The 13,381-nt window shown below is 36.6% G+C and overlaps 1 pseudogene; it reads right to left on the bottom strand.

Annotated features, from left to right (window-relative positions):
* Positions 1–12,436: 12,436 nt before the first annotated feature.
* On the bottom strand, positions 12,437–13,377 carry LOC113096958 (chemokine XC receptor 1-like; annotated as a pseudogene).
* Positions 13,378–13,381: the final 4 nt, after the last annotated feature.

The raw sequence follows: 13,381 nt of genomic DNA, 5'->3' as shown, positions 1-13,381 counted from the left end.
AAAAAGGTTTTGAAGTGTTTGGAATTTAAAAATGAAGGAAAATTAATAATTCCATTTTTACTGTCATTTAAAAAAATCACCACGACAAAACCATCCAAGCTATCCAAAACCCATTCACAATTTAAGTTGTTTAAAATGTTTTGGCATCATGTAGACAAAGTTTGGTGTGTATAGTGTTACTCTCCTCTGAGCAGTATGCATTAATTCACAGCTAAATGTAAAAATAAATCCACATTCAAATCAAAATAGCTGACTTCCTGTTGATCGTAGCTGATGACTGTGAATTAGAAAGTTGTCCGTCTTGATAAGAACAATTTATGTACCAAGTTTGGTGTCTGTAGCTAAAACTAACCCCCCCACTTTTGACAAAAGGTGGCGCTATAGAGTGCCTCATTCACGCCCTTTTAAAAGCTTTTGCCATTGTCTAGCTATCACTAATACTGATATGTGTTTTGAGTTTCATGTAAATCTGAGCTTGTTGTCTGCCTCAAACTCACCATAACAGAACATTCAAGTTTGACACGTTGCCATGGCAACACTATATCAGATATCAATATCCCCACAACAGATTTACATCGGCCGTGTTTTGTCATTATTCTGATGAAGTTTTAAGTAAATCGAGTAAAAATAAGATGCTGAATTCAAAGCATTTGGAAAATGACACACTTCCTGCTGCCAGTTGGTGGCGCTATAACGTTGACTCTTAATAGTCACATATATACAATCAGTATCATACAACGAACAAACCCATGAAGTTTGATCAAATTCAGGAAATGTATGTGGATGTTATTAGACATTTCCTGTTCCTCATTTCTCGCCATAAGTTCCACGCCTCGCCACGGGCAAACCGTTCGAGATATCAAAAATCCCCTCGCAATTTTTCATCCACAATGTCTTGAGATCATGTTCACCGAGTTTCGTGGCGAACGGGTTGAAAACCTCAGAGGAGTATTTCAAATTCCAGAGCATGCTTTTTTTAAACAGCCCTGAATAGCTGACTTCCTGTTGGGCGGAGCCTATGACATAAAGCGCGAAAGTTGTTCAGCTCAATGAGATCTATAAGTGTACTGAGTTTCATATAAATACATGCAAGTGTGTGTGAGCTATGGTTCAAGATTTCTGACTGTGTTCCAGGGGGCGCTGTAGAGCCCCTGTGCCACGCCCGGGTCCCAGCCTCTGTGGCGTCCTGATGGCCGCAGATTCCAATGTGTGTGCCAATTTTCAAGAGTTTTTGAGCATGTTAAGGCCCCCAAAAACCCCCGGAAGGTTTAATAAAAAATAAAAAAAATAAGAATAAGAATATAGCTGCAAGCAGCGATGGCGGGCTCAAGCCGTCAGTGCAACACCACCCCGGTGGCATCGGGAAAACTGTGCCCAGCGTGCATAAGCATTTACAGTAACCCTCTGGCAATCAAATTTTAAGGGATATGGCAGTATTTTAATATATATAAAAAATGTATAAGTTGTGCATCGTAGCTGACACCTAAATGAACACATGGGGAAGTCGTGGCCTAATGGTTAGAGGGTTGGACTCCCAATCGAAGGGTTGTGGGTTCTAGTCTCGGGCCGGACGGAATTGTGGGTGGGGGGAGTGCATGAACAGCTCTCTCTCCACCTTCAATACCACGACTTAGGTGCCCTTGAGCAAGGCATCGAACCCCCAACTGCTCCCCGGGCGCCGCAGCATTAATGGCTGCCCACTGCTCCGGGTGTGTGCTCACAGTGTGTGTGTTTGTGTTCACTGCTCTGTGTGTGTGCATTTCGGATGGGTTAAATGCAGAGCACAAATTCTGAGTATGGTTCACCATACTTGGCTGAATGTCACTTCACTTTCACTTTCACTTTCACATTACAATTGGTTTATGACTGCAAGTCTTTCTCCTCAAATGCTATTGAGCTTCAAATTTGCTTTTGAGCCCATGTGAAAAAGTAGCATAATTTACATATGACTTACAGTTTGTTTTAATAAATATCAAACATTCAATATAATGGTGCATTATAGCTGTCACCTAGATGAACAATTACAGTTGTTTTTATGACTGTAAGTCATTCTCTTCAAATGCTACTGACGTTAGAAAAGTGTATAACAATATCACATGTAACTTTAGAGACGGTCCCTAAATTTGAGACTCTCGAATGTCCAATGTCAAGCCAACTTTATGCCTGTTTTTGTTTTGTTTTTTACTTTATTTTTATTTTCTCTGTGCCGGATTGCTGATGTCTTTTACCCGGGCATAGATGTCCATCCATCAATTACGAACATTCATCCGCAAATGTCCGAGCGGTCGCGAGCGCGGATGGGAGAATGGCGCATGTTTTATTTTTTTTGAGCTACTGGGATGGTGCCCCCTCTGGGAGTTGGTGCTCTACGAAGACTGCATACTCTGCATATAGGGAGCGGCGGTACTATCTGGAAGATATATTCCTCAAACCATCGTACAAGTGAAGGTGATGCTAGTCCTTCAAGAATCGCTCAAAACCTTTTCAAGTGTACAGTTTACTTTTATTGCATCTTGAAATAAATATTTCTGAATTCTGAATCAAACTGGGTTGTGTTTATTGATTTATTTTATAAGACAACTGAAACTTTAATCTCCTTTGTAATATATGTGCTTTTAAACCAAGAACAATGTAATTAGAGATGTATTCCTGCTTAATAATGACTATTATTAAGGGAAAAGGCTTTATAATCATGAACTATTTACTAATGCTTAGCTAATGAGTGCAGTTATTATAAAGTGTTACCAATGCATTTACTAATGTTAACAAATTAGACATTATTATACAGTGTTACCAAACCCTTTAATAATTTATTAGTGTTTTGTAATGATTTTAATGACCTATAAGCATTTGTGAAATAGTTTTGCTTGCATTGCAGCTTAATCTGTCAGTTGAAGAGTTTTACTGTTACATCCATGAGATTAATAAATGTCATGTCATGTCACAGGTTGTCATAGGTCAGTATCAAATGAGTTTGAAATTATAATTTGCAGCACAAATAAGGCTTCTTAGGATGTTTTTAAATCCCAAAAACTGTCAGAAAAGGATAAGGCCTAAGAGATTTCTTAACCTGTAATGAAAGGAAAAAAACACCACCATTAGCAACAACAAAAACAATAACAATTTAAAATATAGATTTTTTTTCCTGATTATTAAAGGAATGATTAGGTCTCTCTCTCTCTCTCTCTCTCTCTCTCTCTCTCTGCCAGACAGCCCCTCCCTACAATCCACACACACTGTCAGTCACCAAAGATTCACAGTCACCAACCCCCTCACACTCACACTCCCCCTCCCTCTCCCCCTCCCTTTCCTCACACAGACGGAGTGGCCAGAGTGAGATCATGTCAGTTGAGAAGTCTGACAGTTTTTTCTTTTCTTTTATCCATACAGTGTTGTAAAGTCATGAAACTATGCATATTTCCTCATAATGATTTGATCTCTGTATGAAAACATGCCTTGAAGTGTTTGGAAGCTGCAATTTAGACATACAATACAATTAATGTTTCCCTTCTTACTGTCATTTCAAAAAATCACCACGTCAAAACCGTTCAAGCTAACCAAAATCCGTTCGCAATTTAAGTTCCTCGATGTTGTTTCTTCATGTAGTCAAAGTTTGGTGTGTATAGTGTACTTCCCATGTGAGGAGTATGCATTAATTCACAACTGTAAAATCTCAAAAATACACATTCAAATCAAAATAGCTGACTTCCTGTTGATCGTAGCTTATGACTGTGAATTAGAAAGTTGTCCGTCTTGATAAGAACAATTTAAGTACCGAGTTTGGTGTCTGTAGCTAAAACTAAATAAAATGCATTATTATTATTATTAGCTGTACACTTGCTAAACATTTTTAAATATAAACTTATGCAATTGTGTATATATATATATATATATATATATATATATATATATATATATATATATATATATATATATATATATATATATATATATATATATAAATTCAAGTGTACAGTTTTCTTTTATTGCATCTTGAAATAAATATTTATGAGTTCTGTGTTTGTTTATTTTATTTATTTTATTTTTTATTTTACATTTTTTTTAGGGAGATTACAGCCTTTAATCTCCTCAAAATAAATGTGCATATAAACCATGAACAATTTAATTATAGCTGTATTTATAAAATGCTTACTAAAATATTAATTTTGGGAGAAGGCTATATAAAGCATGAACTGACTATTTACTAATGCTTAGCTAAGAATTGCAGCTATTATGAAGTGTTACCAATGCATTTACTAATGTTAACAATTGAGACATTATTTTAAAGTGTTACCAAATCCTTAAATAATTTAAAAGTGTTTTGTTATGATTTCATTAACCTATAAGCATTTGTGAAATAGTTCTGCTTGCATTAAAGCTTAGTCTTCATCTGTGAGCTGAACAGTTTTACTGTTACATCCTTGAGATTATGTAAATTCAAATAAATGTCATGTCACAGGGTGACAGAGGTCAGTATCAAATGAGTTTGAAATTATTATTTGCAGCACAAATAAGGTTTTTTAGGATTTTTTTTAATCCCTGAAACTGTCAGAAAAGGATAAGGCCTAAGATATTTCTTAAGATGTAATGATAACAGCACAATTAGCAACAACAACAAAAAAATAACTATTTAAAATACAGTTTTTTTTCTGGTGATTAAAGAGATGTTTAAGTCTCTCTCTCTCTCTCTCTCTCTGTCTGTCTGTCTGCCACTCAGCTCACACCCCTCCCCCACTCACACTCACACACACACACAGAGTCAGCACACAGAGTGACAGAGTGAGATCAGATGTCTGACAGTTTTTTAATTTTCTTTTAATCATACAGTGCTGTAAAGTCATGAAACTATGCATATTTCCTCAGAATCACTGGTTTTCTAAATTAAAAATGTTTTTTAAAGGTTTGGAAGCTGCAATTTAAAAATACAAGACGATTAATGTTTCACTTTTTACTGTCATTTCAAAAAATCACCACGACAAAACCGTTCAAGCTAACCAAAATCTGTTCGCAATTTAAGTTCCTCGATGTTTTTTCTTCATGTAGACAACGTTTGGTGTGTATAGTGTACTTCCCCTGTGAGGAGTATTCATTAATTCACAACTGTAAAATCTCAAAAATACACATTCAAATCAAAATAGCCGACTTCCTGTTGATCGTAGCTGATGACTGTGAATTAGAAAGTTGTCCGTCTTGAAAAGAACAATTTATGTACCAAGTTTGGTGTCTGTAGCTAAAACTAACCCCCCCACTTTTTACAAAAGGTGGCGCTATAGAGTGCCTCCTTCACGCCCTTTTAAAAGCTTTTGCCATTGTCTAGCTATCACTAATACTGATATGTGTTTTGAGTTTCATGTAAATCTGAGCTTGTTGTCTGCCTCAAACTCACCATAACAGAACATTCAAGTTTGACACGTTGCCATGGCAACACTATATCAGATATCAATATCCCCACAACAGATTTACATCGGCCGTGTTTTGTCATTATTCTGATGAAGTTTTAAGTAAATCGAGTAAAAATAAGATGCTGAATTCAAAGCATTTGGAAAATGACACACTTCCTGCTGCCAGTTGGTGGCGCTATAACGTTGACTCTTAATAGCCACATATATACAATCGGTATCATACAACGAACAAACCCATGAAGTTTGATCAAATTCAGGAAATGTATGTGGATGTTATTAGACATTTCCTGTTTCTCATTTCTCGCCATAAGTTCCATGCCTCGCCACGGGCAAACCGTTCGAGATATCAAAAATCCCCTCGCAATTTTTCATCCTCAATGTCTTGAGATCATGTTCACCGAGTTTCGTGGCGAACGGGTTGAAAACCTCAGAGGAGTATTTCAAATTCCAGAGCATGCTTTTTTTAAACAGCCCTGAATAGCTGACTTCCTGTTGGGCGGAGCCTATGACATAAAGTGTGAAAGTTGTTCGGCTCAATGAGATCTATAAGTGTACCGAGTTTGATATAAATACATGCAAGTGTGTGTGAGCTATGGTTCAAGAATTCTGACTGTCTTCCAGGGGGCGCTGTAGAGCCCCTGTGCCACGCCCGGGTCCCAGCCTCTGCGGCGTCCTGATGGCCGCAGATTCCAATGTGTGTGCCAATTTTCAAGAGTTTTTGAGCATGTTAAGGCCCCCAAAACACCCCGGAAGGTTTAATAAAAAATAAAAAATAAATATAGCTGCAAGCAGCGATGTCGGGCTCAAGCCATCAGTGCAACGCCACCCTGGTGGCATCGGGAAAACTGTGCCCAGCGGGCATAAGCATTTACAGTAACCCTCTGACAATCAAGTTTTAAGGGATGTGGCAGTTAAAGGGTTAATCCGACCAATCTAGACTTTGAAATCACATACACAGAACAATATATATAACTTTAGTAACACTTTATTTTAAAATGTATAAAAAATGTATAAGGTGTGCATTGTAGCTGACACCTATATGAACACATTACAATTGTTTTGTGACTACAAGTCTTTCTTCTCAAATGCTATTGAGTGGTCGCGAACGCGGATGGGAGAATGGCGCATATTTGTTTTGTTTTTTTTGAGCAACTGGTGCCCCCTCTGGGAGTTGGTGCTCTACGAAGACTGCATACTCTGCATATAGGGAGCGGCGGTACTATCTGGAAGATATATTCCTCAAACCATCGTACAAGTGAAGGTGATGCTAGTCCTTCAAGAATCGCTCAAAACCTTTTCAAGTGTACAGTTTCCTTTTATTGCATCTTGAAATAAATATTTCTGAATTCTGAATCAAACTGGGTTGTGTTTATTGATTTATTTTATAAGACAACTGAAACTTTAATCTCCTTTGTAATATATGTGCTTTTAAACCAAGAACAATGTAATTAGAGATGTATTCCTGCTTAATAATGACTATTATTAAGGGAAAAGGCTTTATAATCATGAACTATTTACTAATGCTTAGCTAATGAGTGCAGTTATTATAAAGTGTTACCAATGCATTTACTAATGTTAACAAATTAGACATTATTATACAGTGTTACCAAACCCTTTAATAATTTATTAGTGTTTTGTAATGATTTTAATGACCTATAAGCATTTGTGAAATAGTTTTGCTTGCATTGCAGCTTAATCTGTCAGTTGAAGAGTTTTACTGTTACATCCATGAGATTAATAAATGTCATGTCACGTCACAGGTTGTCATAGGTCAGTATCAAATGAGTTTGAAATTATAATTTGCAGCACAAATAAGGCTTCTTAGGATGTTTTTAAATCCCAAAAACTGTCAGAAAAGGATAAGGCCTAAGAGATTTCTTAACCTGTAATGAAAGGAAAAAAACACCACCATTAGCAACAACAAAAACAATAACAATTTAAAATATAGATTTTTTTTCCTGATTATTAAAGGAATGATTAGGTCTCTCTCTCTCTCTCTCTCTCTCTCTCTCTCTCTCTGCCAGACAGCCCCTCCCTACAATCCACACACACTGTCAGTCACCAAAGATTCACAGTCACCAACCCCCTCACACTCACACTCCCCCTCCCTCTCCCCCTCCCTTTCCTCACACAGACGGAGTGGCCAGAGTGAGATCATGTCAGTTGAGAAGTCTGACAGTTTTTTTCTTTTCTTTTATCCATACAGTGTTGTAAAGTCATGAAACTATGCATATTTCCTCATAATGATTTGATCTCTGTATGAAAACATGCCTTGAAGTGTTTGGAAGCTGCAATTTAGACATACAATACAATTAATGTTTCCCTTCTTACTGTCATTTCAAAAAATCACCACGTCAAAACCGTTCAAGCTAACCAAAATCCGTTCGCAATTTAAGTTCCTCGATGTTGTTTCTTCATGTAGTCAAAGTTTGGTGTGTATAGTGTACTTCCCATGTGAGGAGTATGCATTAATTCACAACTGTAAAATCTCAAAAATACACATTCAAATCAAAATAGCTGACTTCCTGTTGATCGTAGCTTATGACTGTGAATTAGAAAGTTGTCCGTCTTGATAAGAACAATTTAAGTACCGAGTTTGGTGTCTGTAGCTAAAACTAAATAAAATGCATTATTATTATTATTAGCTGTACACTTGCTAAACATTTTTAAATATAAACTTATGCAATTGTGTGTGTATATATATATATATATATATATATATATATATATATATATATATATATATATATATATATATATATATATAAATTCAAGTGTACAGTTTTCTTTTATTGCATCTTGAAATAAATATTTATGAGTTCTGTGTTTGTTTATTTTATTTATTTTATTTTTTATTTTACATTTTTTTTTAGGGAGATTACAGCCTTTAATCTCCTCAAAATAAATGTGCATATAAACCATGAACAATTTAATTATAGCTGTATTTATAAAATGCTTACTAAAATATTAATTTTGGGAGAAGGCTATATAAAGCATGAACTGACTATTTACTAATGCTTAGCTAAGAATTGCAGCTATTATGAAGTGTTACCAATGCATTTACTAATGTTAACAATTGAGACATTATTTTAAAGTGTTACCAAATCCTTAAATAATTTAAAAGTGTTTTGTTATGATTTCATTAACCTATAAGCATTTGTGAAATAGTTCTGCTTGCATTAAAGCTTAGTCTTCATCTGTGAGCTGAACAGTTTTACTGTTACATCCTTGAGATTATGTAAATTCAAATAAATGTCATGTCACAGGGTGACAGAGGTCAGTATCAAATGAGTTTGAAATTATTATTTGCAGCACAAATAAGGTTTTTTAGGATTTTTTTTAATCCCTGAAACTGTCAGAAAAGGATAAGGCCTAAGATATTTCTTAAGATGTAATGATAACAGCACAATTAGCAACAACAACAAAAAAATAACTATTTAAAATACAGTTTTTTTTCTGGTGATTAAAGAGATGTTTAAGTCTCTCTCTCTCTCTCTCTCTCTCTCTCTCTGTCTGTCTGCCACTCAGCTCACACCCCTCCCCCACTCACACTCACACACACACACAGAGTCAGCACACAGAGTGACAGAGTGAGATCAGATGTCTGACAGTTTTTTAATTTTCTTTTAATCATACAGTGCTGTAAAGTCATGAAACTATGCATATTTCCTCAGAATCACTGGTTTTCTAAATTAAAAATGTTTTTTAAAGGTTTGGAAGCTGCAATTTAAAAATACAAGACGATTAATGTTTCACTTTTTACTGTCATTTCAAAAAATCACCACGACAAAACCGTTCAAGCTAACCAAAATCTGTTCGCAATTTAAGTTCCTCGATGTTTTTTCTTCATGTAGAACAACGTTTGGTGTGTATAGTGTACTTCCCCTGTGAGGAGTATTCATTAATTCACAACTGTAAAATCTCAAAAATACACATTCAAATCAAAATAGCCGACTTCCTGTTGATCGTAGCTGATGACTGTGAATTAGAAAGTTGTCCGTCTTGAAAAGAACAATTTATGTACCAAGTTTGGTGTCTGTAGCTAAACTAACCCCCCCACTTTTGACAAAAGGTGGCGCTATAGAGTGCCTCCTTCACGCCCTTTTAAAAGCTTTTGCCATTGTCTAGCTATCACTAATACTGATATGTGTTTTTGAGTTTCCATGTAAATCTGAGCTTGTTGTCTGCCTCAAACTCACCATAACAGAACATTCAAGTTTGACACGTTGCCATGGCAACACTATATCAGATATCAATATCCCCACAACAGATTTACATCGGCCGTGTTTTGTCATTATTCTGATGAAGTTTTAAGTAAATCGAGTAAAAATAAGATGCTGAATTCAAAGCATTTTGAAAAATGACACACTTCCTGCTGCCAGTTGGTGGCGCTATAACGTTGACTCTTAATAGCCACATATATACAATCGGTATCATACAACGAACAAACCCATGAAGTTTGATCAAATTCAGGAAAATGTATGTGGATGTTATTAGACATTTCCTGTTTCTCATTTCTCGCCATAAGTTCCATGCCTCGCCACGGGCAAACCGTTCGAGATATCAAAAATCCCCTCGCAATTTTTCATCCTCAATGTCTTGAGATCATGTTCACCGAGTTTCGTGGCGAACGGGTTGAAAACCTCAGAGGAGTATTTCAAATTCCAGAGCATGCTTTTTTTTAACAGCCCCTGAATAGCTGACTTCCTGTTGGGCGGAGCCTATGACATAAAGTGTGAAAGTTGTTCGGCTCAATGAGATCTATAAGTGTACCGAGTTTGATATAAATACATGCAAGTGTGTGTGAGCTATGGTTCAAGAATTCTGACTGTCTTCCAGGGGGCGCTGTAGAGCCCCTGTGCCACGCCCGGGTCCCAGCCTCTGCGGCGTCCTGATGGCCGCAGATTCCAATGTGTGTGCCAATTTTCAAGAGTTTTTGAGCATGTTAAGGCCCCCAAAACACCCCGGAAGGTTTAATAAAAAATAAAAAAATAATAATAACAAGAATAATCCTTAGAAGAACAATAGGGCTCTTCGCCCCTTCGGGCTTGAGCCCTAACAAGAATAATCCTTAGAAGAACAATAGGGCTCTTCGCCCCTTCGGGCTTGAGCCCTAAATAATCTTAGAAGAACAATAGGGCTCTTCGCCCCTTGGCTTGAGCCCTAAATATCATTTAGTTCCTTTACCATTACCATAGTGGTCTGGTCTTAAGATTTTTTTTAAATCAATAATGTCCTTTTATATATGATTATGGCCTTTTTTGGTATAAATAAAAAAGTTGACTGCCCATGAAAGCTAGGCTGCACCCCCACCCCTTACTAAAGTGTGAAAGCTGTGGTGAACTGAACAAGAGAAAGTCGCAGTGATGATGTTGGGTAACATGGTTTTTCAGTTTATTTATTTTATAGTGGACTGAGTGGTTTATATCAGTGAGCATATCTGCAATTTATTTAGGTCTTAGGTCATTGAGTGATTTATAAACGAGTAAAAGCAAATTAAAAGAGTGCAAGTCTTTTTTTAAGAATAGTATGAGTAAGAGCTGTGTTATAAGAAGATTCTTGAAGTTGGGCAGGTCATTCCACCAGGCGGAATATTTAAATTAAAAGTCTGTAAAAGTGACTTTGTACTTCTTTGGGATGCCACAATCATGCAACGTTCATTTGCAGAACAAAAGTAAAAGGTCGTTTAAAATCAATCCTAAATGTAACTGGAAGCCAGTGTAAGGACCTGAGGACTGGTGTGATATGCTCAGATTTTCTGGTTCTAGTCAGAATCCTGGCAGCCTTCTGGATGAGCTGCAGCTGTCTAATGGTCTTTTTGGGAAGGATGGTGAGGAGCCCATTACAATAGTCCACCCTGCTAGTGATAAAGGCATGGACACATTTCTCCACCTTGCTTTTTTAGACCCCAAGAGTCAAGGTATGCAGTCACCTTGACAACTTCAACTTTGTTTCCAAATGCATTGACTTTAGACTTATTCCTTGTTTAGCTGAATACATTTCTGAGACATCCAACTGTTAATTTCATCAATGCATTGACAGAGGGAATCAATGGGGCTGTAGTCATTTGGAGATAGGTACATTTGGGCATCATCAGCATAGCTGTAATAGGCAAATTGGTTCTAAAGTGTTACCAAAAGCTTTTGGCCCCTTTTTTTTTTTTTTTGCGTATTTGTCACATTTAAAAGATTCAGAGCAAACAAATTTTTAATATTACACAAAGATAATGCAAGTTAATATAAAATGCAGTTGTCCAAACTTCTTGGCTCTACATGAAGAAGTAATTGCCCCCTAAATTGAATAGCTGGTCCTGCCGCCCTTGGCAGCAACAACTGAAATAAAGTGCTTGCAATAACTGTCAATGAGTCTTTCACATACTGTAGCTGTGGAGGAATTTTAGCTTACTTTGCTTTACAGAATTGTTTTAATTCAGCCACATTGGAGTTTGCAAGCATGAAAGGACTGTTTAAGGAAATTTCTTTTTTTGAGCCATTCAGTGGTGGACATGCTGGTGTGTTTGGTATCATTATCCTGCTGCACAACCCCATTGCGCTTGAGCTTGAGGTCACAAACTGACAGTCAAACATTCTTCTTCAGGATTTTCTGATAAAGCATAAATTGAGGTTCCCATGGATAAAAAAGCTTATAAATGACTTTTTTGAGAAAGCAAAATTGCTCATAGGTTTCCTGTAATAAGTAACTTTAGGAGTAGGGGTTGATGTAGGGCAATAGAAAATATGGTTTGTACCGTATTATAACCATTACACCAGCATAGCTATCCAGTCAGTGTGTTTGTGTGTGTGTGTGTGTGTGTGTTGTGTTTGTGTGTGTGTGTATACATATAGTTAAACATTCTCCAATAATATTTGTTTTATTAACAAATTTATTTATTTTTAAATCTCTCTCTGTCTTTTTTCGTTAGCTGTTTATCTAAAATCATGAATTACAAGTCATTATACTGTTCAAAGGTAACAAATACAGTAAATAGCTAACATGTTCGCTACTATACTGTATATACAGTACACACAAATTATTTGTTAAACAAGAAAGCAAATATACAATGCAAATCAATTTAACAGTAAAGATTTTTAGAGCTTTTTACATGCAATTTCAGTGATCAGTTTATCGTACAGACACTTTAACACTGCATTCATTTTTTTTAAACAAAAATCAGTGCATGTAATGTTACAACCTAGGGTTGTTGTGTGTGTGTGTTTGTGTGTGGTGTGTGTGTGTGTGTGTGTTTTAAGTGTATAGACCTAATACATAGATATTTCTTCACCATTGGAGTAAATAAGCCTGCTGTGTCGATTCTGGGTTTCTGTGTTGTTCTTACAGTAAGTAAATAACATTTTCTTCAAGTGGTTTCTGAATTTTATCCCCATAAAAACATAAAACACAGGGTTCAGGCAGCAGTGTGAGAAAGCCACCATCCGAGAGACATACATCAAATAGTCTATAGATTTACTCAGCTCACACTCAGTAAAAGGAGAGATATTCCATGAAATCAGAGAGTCCAGAAATATGGCCACGTTGTACGGCCCCCATCCCAAGAAGAAAAACACCACAATGAAGAGGATGAGCTGCACCGTCTTTTACGAGTGTGAGATGTTGGTCGAAGCAGCCGTCCCAAGATCACAGTGTAGCAAAAAACAAAGATTACAAAAGCAATAATGAAAAAGGAATTTTGCATGTATATACTTGACAATTTCCAATTAATTTGACCAGCAAAATCACAGAGCAGAACTGCAGTAGTGCTGTTGTTTGAGCATCCATGAATTTATCAGCAGCGTTGTACACAACTGAGTTGAACCTGGCTTGTGGGATAGCAGCACAAAGACTGATGATCCAGATGAGAATTGCTGTCACATAGCAGTGCACGCTCTTCCTAGACATGACCACCGACATGGATGAACCACGGCCATGTAGCGGTGGATGTCAAAACCGTCAGGAAGATGATGCTGCTGTAATATCCCGTT

Source organism: Carassius auratus, unplaced genomic scaffold, assembly GCF_003368295.1.
Source record: "Carassius auratus strain Wakin unplaced genomic scaffold, ASM336829v1 scaf_tig00216044, whole genome shotgun sequence".
Classification (NCBI taxonomy): domain Eukaryota; kingdom Metazoa; phylum Chordata; class Actinopteri; order Cypriniformes; family Cyprinidae; genus Carassius; species Carassius auratus.
Note: the sequence above shows the minus strand (reverse complement) of the source record. Positions and strands in the feature narration are given on the sequence as shown.